General features: G+C 35.3%; 1 long non-coding RNA gene across 1 annotated transcript; it reads right to left on the minus strand.

Annotated features, from left to right (window-relative positions):
- Positions 1-276: 276 nt before the first annotated feature.
- Positions 277-2,775, minus strand: LOC108991661. The gene is made up of 4 exons (XR_001996180.2): positions 2,546-2,775; positions 2,199-2,446; positions 1,898-2,097; positions 277-518 (listed from the first exon to the last, which is right to left on the minus strand). It is a non-coding gene; the product is annotated as an uncharacterized LOC108991661 (long non-coding RNA).
- Between the last annotated feature and the right edge of the window lie 10,504 nt (positions 2,776-13,279).

Consider the following 13,279-nt stretch of genomic DNA (forward strand, 5'->3'; position numbering starts at 1 on the left):
TATTGCTATGAGGCCATCATTTTTTCAACTATTTTTTGTCTAGCCTTTACAATTGTTCTAATGATCAATATGAGATCATGGTCATTAATCATCAGAAATAGGTTGTTCAAGCAACATAGTGAATATTCTTTAATTTAACCCTGCTGCATAAATCGCCATCATCAAATGCATGTACAAATGTATGATATAAACTCTATCAACTCCAAAATAAGACACAGCACCAGCATATATACACAAATTTTATATATTACTTCTATCATCATTAAACATGTTCCACATGATAAAAGTTCAACTTTGCAAGCAGCCAATATAAAATAACATAGCAAAACATAAAGCATTTCCAAGTATATGGCAACTTGCAAATCGTGGCCCACTATGATCTGCTTTACTTGTCAAAAGCAAATGTGGTCTTGGCTCAAAAATACTTCACAATGATACTGCTTCTTATCTCTCTGCAGGTAGCATTGTGTCTTTAGCACTAGTCCCTTCCAGTCCCCTTGCTACCAGCTATAGACCTACTGCATAAAAATATCAAGAAACACTGTTAACCATTACTATCATGTTAACAATAAATTTCCAAACTAGCAGACTTGACAAACTCAAGTCTAATTTATGTCATCTCATTAATAACAAACTACCCTTAAGGATAGTTTCTGGACTAATTTAGTGATTCCTAGGTATGTATCAAAATAGAGAATAATCAAATAAAAAAAGTCTCGACATTTTCAGGTCATATCCAACTACCAATCCTACCATGTGTCACATAATTCGCATACAAATTATCTATGTATATTTGAGGACATAAGCAGATAATATCAAATGGCAAATGTAATTGCATACACGAACCAAGCATGACTGGAGTAATATGCACCTGTCAATATGCATGGACTGGCCAAATCTTCCTAACACTTCCAACCAAGCCACATCCTAAGTTGCTCAACAAAAGTTTTTTCAATAACATCATCCCCATCAACTGGCTACTCAACCTTCCAAAACAGTTCTAAAAATCAAAACAAGAGATGATTTCATGTACCCAAGATGCCTAGGCATCAATGGGAGTCTCTTGATGAGACTCCCTTTGGCACTCCAGATTAGTTATGCGAGTGTTCATCAATCTCTCATAGTCTTTCACTTGGTTCTTGAATTCTAGTAAATCAACTCTCAGTGGCTTTAATTGACTTTTGTACAAATTTGCATCATTTTTGTTCTTCTCGTTCTCTTCAACAATGTGTTGATAATCCCTATTGTTACGTAATGAAAGAGATGGTTCAGGTATTACACTGTGGCCTAGTCCTGTTGCATAACCTGATCGATGTCCTAAAACCTCCTTGAACATTGCATAACTAGCTTCATCAGTGTTCCCTGCATCAATCTCGGTCTCATCCAACCGCTCAAGCATCAGATTCTACATCTATAGATAATGCACACCATTATGTAATATTTAAGAAGAAACAGGTTTTTAAAAACATCAAAACCTCCAACCACTTATGTAATTGTGTTCTACTATGTCGATTATAAATCTACCTTTCTTTCTTGACCAATGCACTTCTTTATAAAAAGCTATCAAGTTCGGGGGTTGTTCATTCTTTATCATCAAAGAATTTGTTAGGTACTCCAATCACATATGCAAGAAATAACTCAACTAGAAATAATAATGAATGTACTAACTATATCTTACCATTTCCTACATAATCCTAACAAAAGGCTTTCTCCTACCAGTATGGTTGACCCGTTGTTTTCGCCTATTTTTTTTATTTCTCTTTGACATTTTCTGTGATTAAATTTTCAAACATTACTATATCATTCTATAAAATGATCCCTACTACACTAGTAATAAAAAGTAAGAAAGCATATGTATCACCTGCGAGTAGAACTTACAAAGCACAACAACATTTACCTTTGACCACATTGCACATAAGTGTTCTCATACGGGCTTCTCCACCCAGGTTGTCCAACCAGAAAGTGTGTCGATTCGTACATTGCATACCCCAGGTAGTGCTTGTGTAAGAGGTAGTGGAATGCATTGTATTTTCAAGCAAGTGCATTTGTCACATACTCACGATGAGAACTTTGTGTCCAATCCAATATCAAGTCAGCCTATAAAAAAATATAGGTAGTGAAAGATTGCATGTCTTTTAATACTTTTTGTTTGCGGTAGTAAAAAGGTTTCTGGCCAACTACAATTTAAAATGTCTTACCCGAACACGCTCTATGAGCTCATCTTTCTTCTCTTTGTTTACTATTTTCCAGCTTGCATGTCGCATATTTGCATGAAGTCTCACAATCGTTGTCACTCGTCCAGAAAATATGTTGTAATTCTCACACAATGGACATCTTTGTCCATCCTTAATGTTCAAAGATATTTTCCCAAATTTACGAATGCGTTCAAATAGCTTGTCTTTTGCTGGTCCACGACCACGTTTTCTAGTAGGCAAATCTGTATTATCTGCACCCAATATCATTAACTTTATTAGATCTATATCGACCAAGTGAATAAGTGGAATAAACATTACAATGGGTTATAAGTATCAATCTTTTAGCTTACATTCATTAGTAACAATCATGCGCCTCATTAGCTTCTTCCCTAGCCTCCTCTACACCCACATTTGGTGGTTGAGTTGAATCATCTAATGATGTGTCATGTTCCGTATCTTCTACGTCATGCAATAGTGGAGGCCCATGACATAACCTTGATACTCTACCACCAAAAACATCCCCACAACATCCACCTCATACTCTTCCTCTTACCCATCTCACCATTGTCAGTACATGCAATAGTAGTCCTACTAAATAATAAGTAGATAAGCAAGTTATTATTTTATTCCCCTGTTTTCATGACCAAGTACAGTGTACCACCCAACAACTGAGTTAACACAGCAAAGATGCATGAATCAAATGCCCTTGTGGGTTGTGCCTAAAACATATATGAATCTTGGATCATCTACTATAGGTGAAACGTGCAAATACTCAAAAAATATGAAAACCCACATGAACATTAGAGGAAGTTCCAGCATAGTATCATTCGAACATATTTTATATGAAACTATCAACATGGACATATTCCACTAATTACAAACTACCACAACTAATCCAACTTCATTCAAAACCCAGACTAAAAGTTACTGGAAAAAATACTTCTAATTGATATTGCACACGAGTTAAGTCAAGATCAACCTTTAAGAGACTCGTAGTTGCATGGGTGAGTAGGTAAAACAAATTTTAAACACTACCATCAAATTAAAAAGGGGAATACAAGTAGCTAGGCCACATAGATAAAAATAAAAAATAAAAAAGCTTAAATTTACCATACATGATGTTGGAAACATGCATTACTTGCATGCAAAATAAATTAAATAAACCAGAATTTACATGGAAAATCCCTACCAGAATGCGGCAAACATGTTAGCTAAAAAACAGGGAAAACAAAATTGAGATGAATGGTTTGGAAGAGGTTCCATCAACTGGAAAGTGAAATACACCCATCACTCCATCTTGCATAAACTTTACCCAAACTAGAATGGTTTGGATGAAAAATTTATATTATTAATACATTACCATCAGAATGGTAAGAAAAAAGTAGAAAAAAGATCATTGAGAGAGAGGGAGTGAGAGCAGAGAGAGAAAGTAAACCCCAAGCTCAAACGTGGGAAACTTGGTGTAGTGTGATTCCTTTCTTTGCAAGAAGCCCACGCTGGAAATTAGATTTCAAATCTACTGGAACTTCTAAGGATCTTTGGCTTGCAAGTGACCTAAGCCTTCTCGTTCCCAGAGTACTCCTTCCACTCTATCTTTTTACCTACCAATTGCATTGGTCTCTGCCTCTTTTGTGTGATAAGAACTAATTGGGGTGGTCAGCTTAACCACTGTATAGGCCCTTTGGTAGGCAATCTGTAACGCCCCATCCCCGAGGGTCCGGAGAGTTAACTCATGTCACTTAAAAATCATTTTTCTTCCACATAGTACATACTCTAATTTTTTTCTATCGCACAAAATACTCATATATTTACATCACTTACTCCAGAATAACTATTCTAAGACAATACAAAATCTTAATATAAACATCAATCTCTCAACAAATCACAACATCATAACATAACAAGCTTACTGAATGAAAATTTTCAATACCCAAATAAACCTTCTATGCTTAAACCATCATTCTTAACTCTTCTCACCTATGCTCCATATCCTTGATCCTCAACTGAAACATTCAAATCATCTGAAAAAGATGGTGGAGATAAGGGATGAGTTATTAACAACTCAGTAAGCAGAGAACATATACTAGTATGTAAACATGAGCCTTTTCAGAAAGTTTAGTATGCAGAAACAAAAACATTTTATTTTTTATATGCAGATCTCATAAAAACGTGTTATCAGAAAATCAGAGCGACTTTTCAATCTTTTCATACTTAAAATCAACAATTCATATTTAAGAATCCATTTCATATTCAAAAACGCTTTAGCATAACATAACTGAACATCTTCATCTTATCATATCATATTATATACCATGTTTAACCCCCATGTAGGGTTGTGCTATCCCCGGTGGCCAAACCAGGCAGTATCATGTGGTAAACTTCCCCTTTTTCAATCTCGGAGCCCCGAGTGTGCACACAGGAAAAAACACGTAAAAAGACCACTTTGTTTCCAAAGTGGGTGCACTCATATCATATTATGGTGGTACCAACCATATCACGTGAACAGTATCATCATATCAGAACCATATTCAGAACAGATAAGTATGCCAAAGTTTCATCATATCCATATCATATCAAAACACGTGCAAAACATATTCATATCATTTCTATTTAATCAAAACAGATCCAAATCATTTCATATCACATGCATAAAAATCTCAATGATATCATATTCGCTCTTTTTCATATTTCATAAACATGTCAAATATTGCTCATGTCTACACATTTCATGTAAAAAACATTTCTTTTCTCTTTCATACGTATCTCATGAGGGAATGCGAAACATATTCTGAGGTTGTTTTTCACTTTTTCTTTTTAAAACAACATGCACATTTTTACAAACCAACCTCAGTTAATTTCTTTTTATGCAAATCTAGCATAGGAACCCCGCTTACCTAGACGACTTAACTTTTCCAAAATTTTCCTAAAAAATGTCGAGCCGACTATAGATCGTCACCTATAAAAATAATGACGTAATTTCCGTAAGTTTCCAATCAATCACGTATTTCGATATTTAAGCCTAAATTTAAAAAAAATAACCTATTTTAATTTCTCAAAACTTAAAACCCTCGTAATTCCAAAAATATGTCATCACTTTCTAAAATCATCAATATCCGTCACAACCCACGTCATACACAAAACACCAATATTTAAACCCGAACAGCCAACAAATCTCATGGTCTAAACCAATCATACTAACAACTCCATCACCCAATCCAATCAACCCCGTTACTCCTCGGACTCAGTCCGACAAAACCAATCAGCAATTAAATACAGTGTAATGTGCTAGTGCAAAAAAAAATACATTAAATTCACGAGAATTCTTAGGAAAATACTTACAGTGCTATATAATAATTTCTGGAGATCACAGAGGCGCAAGAAGTGGAAAAACAGCTGCATAACAGTGTAAAATACACTGTGGCCGTGGGTCACAGATACCCACTTTTCAACGGGTGCAAACGAAGACCAAAGATTGATAGGGTAGGGCCTAGGGATGTCGGTGAAACTAGTGGTTGGCCGTGGGGGGTGGCGCAAAGGGTGGTTGAAGTGCAAAAATATCCAAAATGGGAATGGAGTTGGATGTGCTTCACCGGTGACGGATCGGAGGTGGGGTTGGGTCCAATGGGTTGCTTGGAGGTCGAGGATGATGTGGTGAAGAAATGGCGGCCAATGGTGGTGCGACGGCGGCGCTGGAGTGAAGAGAAGGTCAAGGCTTCGTGTGGCGCGTGGAGGCTAACGACGGCGCCGGGGAGGCTGAGATCAAAGGGGGAAGGTCGCCGGTGAGTGGAGGAGCTGCTGGGCTGGGCGGTGCAAGTCACGGCGGAACGGTGGCGGTGGGCTGGGCGGATGAAAAAAATGCACGGGGGAGAGGGAAGGGCTGGGTCGCGCGGGAGGGGAAAGCAGAAGAAGAAAGAAAAGAAAGGAAGAAAAGAAAAAGGAAGGAAAAAGAAAAGATGAAAGAGAAAATATAGGGAAAGAAATGAGGTCCAATCCTCATAACTTGGATCACAAAAATGATCCAACGGAAACGATTTTAAAACAGCAAGTGAAATAAAATAATTCAAACCCAGTGATTAAAATGAAAATAAATAATTAAACCCAACAACAAGTTAATTAATTCGAGAAGAAATTTAAACACATAACAATAATTAATTTAAAGAAAGCACTTCAAAAAAATAATTTTCGTAAACTAAAAATCATAAAAATAGCCTAATTAAAAATCCAATAATTTTAAAACAAGAGAGTAAATTCTGAATCAATAAAAATAATTCCTTCATTAAAATATACTAAAATACGGGGTGTTACACAATCAGTTGCGATTTGGGTAACAAATTTAAGATAAAAACTCTGCATAGTACTTTAGTAAACCCATATATATCCTGCCTGTTTTTTGTGACTTTCCCACCCCTAAGGGTTAGCCTGTTTTTTCTAGATCTATCACCTATGGCCATTGCCTTGACTTAATATATACGTGCATGTCTTTTTTTCCATTTTATTTACAAATAGTTGTCAACAGTTATTAATGTTGTTACAAACTATATAGATGCAATGGACAATAGAAGTATAAAATCAATAATAATGTCAACCTTTACAAATGAGTTAATTTGCATATTTGGATAATTTTATTGTATAAAGTGTTAATTTGAATATCCATCTAAACAGGCGTGGTAACATCAGAAATATGAGGACATTTTTTTTTTTTTTTATAAGTAGAAATATGAGGACATCTGCATTGTCATTCTTTGCATGAATGTCTAATGGAGACTAATGAAGTACTCAAACACCAAGCAACGCCCCACACTCAACATACCCCATCACTCCATATTAGTTTTATAGGGAAGACGACAACAACAAACTCAATCATTTCATTGGGAATTATATATGTAATCAGCGGGGAATTGAATTATTGCATCTTAAGCCTTTAAATATCTTTAAACCCAGCAAATTATTAATGCACTAGCCAAAACCATATTAAGTCCATTGGCTTTTTATTAGGGTGATTGCCTTGTCATCACATACCTAATGTTAATGCATTACATCACATGTCTTTGTATATTGATATTGGATGTTCAAAAATTCTGATCAATACCGGCCCCTTTCATTATTGGTATTTATAGGAGGCATGCATATGTAGAGGGAGAGGTAGTAACCTGTTGTTGTAAGAGGATTTTATGATTTTTGAAGTCCTTTCGACCTGTCAAACCATCTTAATTCTATGAAAATCACATCAATTCTGAAAGAAGATAAATAACATAGTCAATAGAAATAGGAGATTATTCATTACTATCTAGCTACCACCACTTAAAAGTCTACCATTACTTAATAAGACAGAGTTTTGCTAGAATAAGAAAATAATCCGGCTTCTCATTCACACCCTAGAGCATACCTATTAATGAAACTCCAGCACATGAATTTTGAAATTACTTGGATGCCACAACAACCTTCATCTGCATATAAGACCAAAATGCTTGAGTCATTATGTAGATTCACGCATGATCTATTGCATCAACTATGAATATATGTATTATAACATATATTCTAGGTATATGGTATGGAATATATACTTGGAATATATGTTATAATAGTTTTATAGAAAGGCCTATATATCAAGAGCTAAATGGCCTATGCCGCAATAGTTGTATATATGTCAGTATTTTAGTGCAAAAATACCAATACCATACCTTGTTATGAGCTTCCCTAGTTTATGTCTATTTGTTTTCTACAAGACTCATCGAATCCAGCTTATGCATGTGGTTGATATGACCGTCACGTCCATTCTGCCAATCACCCATACGCAACTACATCAAAGTGAGATTCAAACAACGCATGCATACATATATGATGCATGCAGTTTAATCAAGATAACAACAAATATGCACCTTCTCTCATGATTGGCATGCCTGATTATGACCATCTTTGGTGAACCAATCATGTTTGTTATCAAAAGATCTCCAAACCCTAGAATCTGTCAGATGCCTCATACAACTCAGATTATCGATACGTTCTTCTTTATGCCATCGCATGGCTTGTGCTATCTTCTTTGACATATAAAGGCGTTGCAACCTTGTCTTCAAAGAAAAATAGCACATCACGTTCTAAGGTACTCGTTGATTACCTATTCTTGAGACCCACCTAGATGCGTTGCATTTAGGGCAGTTATCTTTATCGACATTTTCCTTACAGAACAAGATACAATCATTTGGGTATACATGTATCTTGGTGTAACTAAATCACAATCCACGCTCTAAGCGACGAGCATCGTTATAGTCTTCAAGTAAGAAAGCATTCGGGAATGCGGATTTCAATAGCTTTATCACCATGTTAAAGGACTTCACGTCCCAACCCCTAACTTTCTTGATGTGGAGCAACTTCACCATAAATGATAGCTTCGATAAGTTTGTACATGATATAGAGAGTGGACGTCATGCATACTCAAAACACTGTTCAAAGGTCTAGTGTCTTGGAGCACTAAAGTTGTGTTGTGCAGTACCATCTTCACTACCGCCAGCATCAAAACCGATTCTATTATCTATAAAGGATCCTACCCGGATGTCATCTAACATCTCGTCTACATCATCAATGTAGTCACCGAGCTTGGGTCCTTTATCCTCATTGTGTGACCGCCTGGCATTGAAAGGGTCATCTTCTTCATGGAATATCTATTGACTATAATTAGTATCAATCCCCCTCAAGAACAGATGATCTTTCAAAACATTAATTGGATGAAAAAAATTATTATAGCATCTTCGACAAGGACACCTAATAGAACTCGCAAGGGCACGTAATTGAGCCATGGATATGAATTGCTTAACCCCCTCGACATATTCATTGGACCTTGGTACAACAAATACAGGGATGGTACGGCAATATAAGAAAATAACATAGACATATCGGAATGAGCATGAACCAATGGATAGGAGACTAAAATTCAATCGACATAATGGCAAAAGTGGAGGAAGTAATCTATTTTGTGCAAAGTAGTTGAAATGAATTGCTATAGACTTGGTCAGGCCCCACATAATTCATTATGTATGGGTAAGAATCATGCATTTGGACATGTTTGGTCGAATGATTTTAAACTCCATAGATACTTTAATGTATGAAAAATTATTTCAACGTAGTGAAAACGACTAAAATTTGAGGTGAAAATATCAATTAAAGATGCAATTGCAAACCACATCCATAGATCACTATGTTACTACATGAGCAAAAATGAAATGCAAAAAACATATGCAACATTTACTCGGGAAAAAATAAACATGCATGTCAATCCTATAAGCATCTAGGTGGAGGTGCTATGACTAGGAGAAAGAAGAGTGTACCTTTATCCCATAATGAATTTATAAATGACACGAACAAACCAGCATTAAAAGCTTCATCTCAAGTTTAAGCTCTTTTGATGTTCATCATCTTAATCATCAATGCTAGAATTGAACATTCACAATGAGTGAGTAGTGTTGTAACTAAGCATGGTTGGTGTAGTTGGTATTGGAATGTGGCTTGTTTAGACTGATTTTTTTTTTTTAATTCGTCATCCTATGAAGTTACAAAGCAGTCTACATTAGAAACAACAAGCAGTTAATCATTAGATTCCAACTTGTTGTTGACAATGGGGCACAATAGAAGCTAAGGTCTACAATATGAATCAATTGTTCAAATGCTTATTCTGAAGTGGGCTTTGCAATTTTATAAGCACGTATTGGCAATTTTAATTGGAGACTGGGGTTTATTTGTTGGATTTTCTGAATATATTTCTCTTGACAGAGTTAGTATATGAAGGTTCTAAGGAATTGAGATTTACTTAGAACACAATCCATGAAGAGTGACACCAATAGATATAGTTGTTAGTTTGCCTCTTAGACAACAAAAACCACTTCTTGAGAGTCTCACATTTTTCTGTTTCCACTCCAGTTAAAGATTCTAGTAAACCAGATTTCTTGTTTTCAAGAGTCCTCCAAATCTAAAGTTGTGGGAATGGAATTGATACTTCATCAATACGAGTTGGACTCGAATGTAGATATGCTTACAGCTCACTCTTAAAAAAAGGATTACAAAAATCCTTTCATACACTCTGTTTTGATGTAATCGTAAAAATTCCTAAAAGATTTTACAAAGCTCTCATTCTCTGTTCATTTGTACATATACCATCAGATTTTACATAGTATTATCAAGATTGTTTTGATAATCTTTTGTTCCCGTGGAATAGGATCAAGGATTTATCCTTGATACAACCTGACACATCTACACTTGGAGGAACACATTCGGAACCACATCACATACATCCATATATCAAGGCAAATATCATCAAGTACTACACCAAGTGTGAAACGAAAACAGCTTAGCCTAAATCTGCTAAAAGCCATGTCCCAAAGAGGTTGCAACATCACAAGTTAACCTTAAGAACATTTCAAAAGATAGCTCAACCACCAACATTGATGAAGGAAGAATAAGAATGTAAAACTAGAAAAGAAAAAAAAACATAAAAGCAAATAAAAAACACTAAGTTATAAAGCAGAAATCCATGGTTGTGATGTCTAATATATATATGTTAAACTGTGTCTCATATAAAATGATACTTGTTGACTAATCTTTATAAATTGGAACGTTAACTTACCTTTTTGGACACCCAACTAGCTAGCTAATTGTGTGCATGCTTTTCCTATACCCAGATATATAAAGTTAGATTTCTGACATGATTTTGTAATTATGAAAATAGGATAAAATAGAAAGTCGTAGTTCATTAGTAAAAATCATTGTGAATTAATTTAAATGGCAATGGAGCAAATGGGATCCACACTAACAAATTTGCAAAGGTTTTTTTAGAGTTCCCTTACATATAAAATAGAAAAAATCTAGACGTAGGCACAACTCGGGAATGGCTGCCGTGGTATCTGACGTGGAGTGAAACGCACCATTTTTAAGTAAGTAAAACGATATGTTTAGGTACTTCTGAAGGAAGAGTTCGGCTTCGAGGTTAACGCTGCAAAACGGTGCATTTTGCATTTTCTTTCTCTCAACCCGCTCGACTGCTCTCCCAGGTCTCCCTATGCGATTTCATCCCCAGATCGTCCCAACCCATTTCTCGAGCATCCTAAGCCATTTCCCTCCACCAACTCGGCGTCTCTCCCAGCTATCGAAGTGTGACTTCATCCCTGACATAACCCTCGGTATTGACTTCATTTTCTTTCTCCCACCAACTCGACTTCACCCGAACCCTAACCCTAGGTAACGACTCCAATCGAAGTCCATTTTGGCTTTATAAATTATTTTTATTTGTTTCTTTTGTTAAATTTGTGGATTTTCAGCCTAATATTATGGATGAGTTCAAATTTTGTGGATGATTGTTATGTGAACCCAATTGTATGAGTTCAAATTTTTGGGTTGAGTGTTATTTGAACTCAATTGTATGAGTTCAATTTTTTGGGTTGAGTGTTATGTGAACATGATTGTATTAGTTCAAATTTTTGGGTTGAGTGTTGTGAACCCGATTGTGGTTCAAGTTTTTTTGATGAGTAAATTTTGTGGATAATTTTCTCTTCTTCTCTTACTCCTAGGTTTAATTTGTGTTGAGTTAAATTGAGTTTTCTGTTTTGGTCAATATTCACTACCTAAGGTTTTTTTGTGGAACATGTATGCACATAATATATATTAATTGGGTTTTTTCATTGCAATCTTCTATTTTTTCAATAGGCCCTAAGATGATATCATAATATCATATTAGTACTAAATATATGATACATCAATGAGAAATGATTTCTATATACAAACTCAATCTTACTGGTAATGATAGTTGGCGTGTTTCAGTAAGCAAACCTCAGCATTTTGCTGGATTGTCAACATTTTGCGCCATATGTGTTGCTATATAATATGTATGCTGATGATGGATAGTGGGATGATGCAGCAGGATCTTAGAATGTTGATGGGAGAAAAATGTTGTGTTGTCAAATTCTTCGAATTGATGATAATCTCAGTGATCAAACGACCCAATTAATTGGATTCAGTGGGGTATTTTTCTTGCAATGCATTTCAGTTCCCTCTTATCAAGAGAACTAAAAATCACATCCCTGGGATTCAGTAAAATGGTTGTCTGTATAACCTAGACTTGCAAGAGAGAAACCTTAATGTCATTTATTAGTTTTGATGTTCAGTTTATGTTTTTTTTTCATTAATATTGATGTTCAATTTATGTTTTCCTTTTCATTAATATTGATGTTCAGTTTATGTTTTTTTTTTTCATTAATATTGATATATACTTGCAAGAAATGTAGTGCTCTTATTGTGGAAACTAACAAGAACAACATAAAAAAATGCCACTATGCTAGAGTAAAATGTAGTTAACTAGAATCTGAATTTGAAGCAAAATCTTCATTTGTACAGTACTATATATATATATATATATATATATTGAAGTAGACTTGAAGCAAAACAGAATCTTCATTTGAAATATCCATTGATTTTTTTTTTATATGAGACTATATATCATAAATCTTGTGAAATGGGTGATTATGTACAAAAACGAAAACAATAGTTCTAGGTACTTGTCACAATACAGACAACCTCGTAATTGTTGTCAGAAAAGCTAAAGCCAATACTCACATCTATTAACAGTACTTAAAATCTCATCATCATCGGTTGCTTCATCATCAATTGTTAATCATACTTTGATGGATTACCCAATTTGCACTTATGGGAAACAAGCGGTACTTAGAATATCAAATACTCGAAGAAATCTAGGGCAACCATTCTTTGGGTGTTAACAGTTCAATAAAGAAGTACGTGCAGTTAACAGTGCTTACGCAAGATATAATGTTTTATTATTTCTGACTTGAAACATATTTTCTGACTTGTGTATAATTAGAGAATACCATATTTCAAATATTTCAAGTGGGTAGATAATTGAAATGGCAGAGAGAAAGCCCTTGTAACTAGTGAAGCATAATTATTAAGGAAAGAGGAAGCACTTAAAAGCAGAGAATAAGAGATTGGGAAGAGGGAGCTCGCACTCCACAACGATGAAGCCCTGCTTCGGAAGCAATTAGTTGATATGCGGCATGCACGCACACTACTTCATGTGTCTTGGTTGT

Source organism: Juglans regia, chromosome 10 (genome assembly GCF_001411555.2).
Source record: "Juglans regia cultivar Chandler chromosome 10, Walnut 2.0, whole genome shotgun sequence".
In the NCBI taxonomy this organism is placed as follows: domain Eukaryota; kingdom Viridiplantae; phylum Streptophyta; class Magnoliopsida; order Fagales; family Juglandaceae; genus Juglans; species Juglans regia.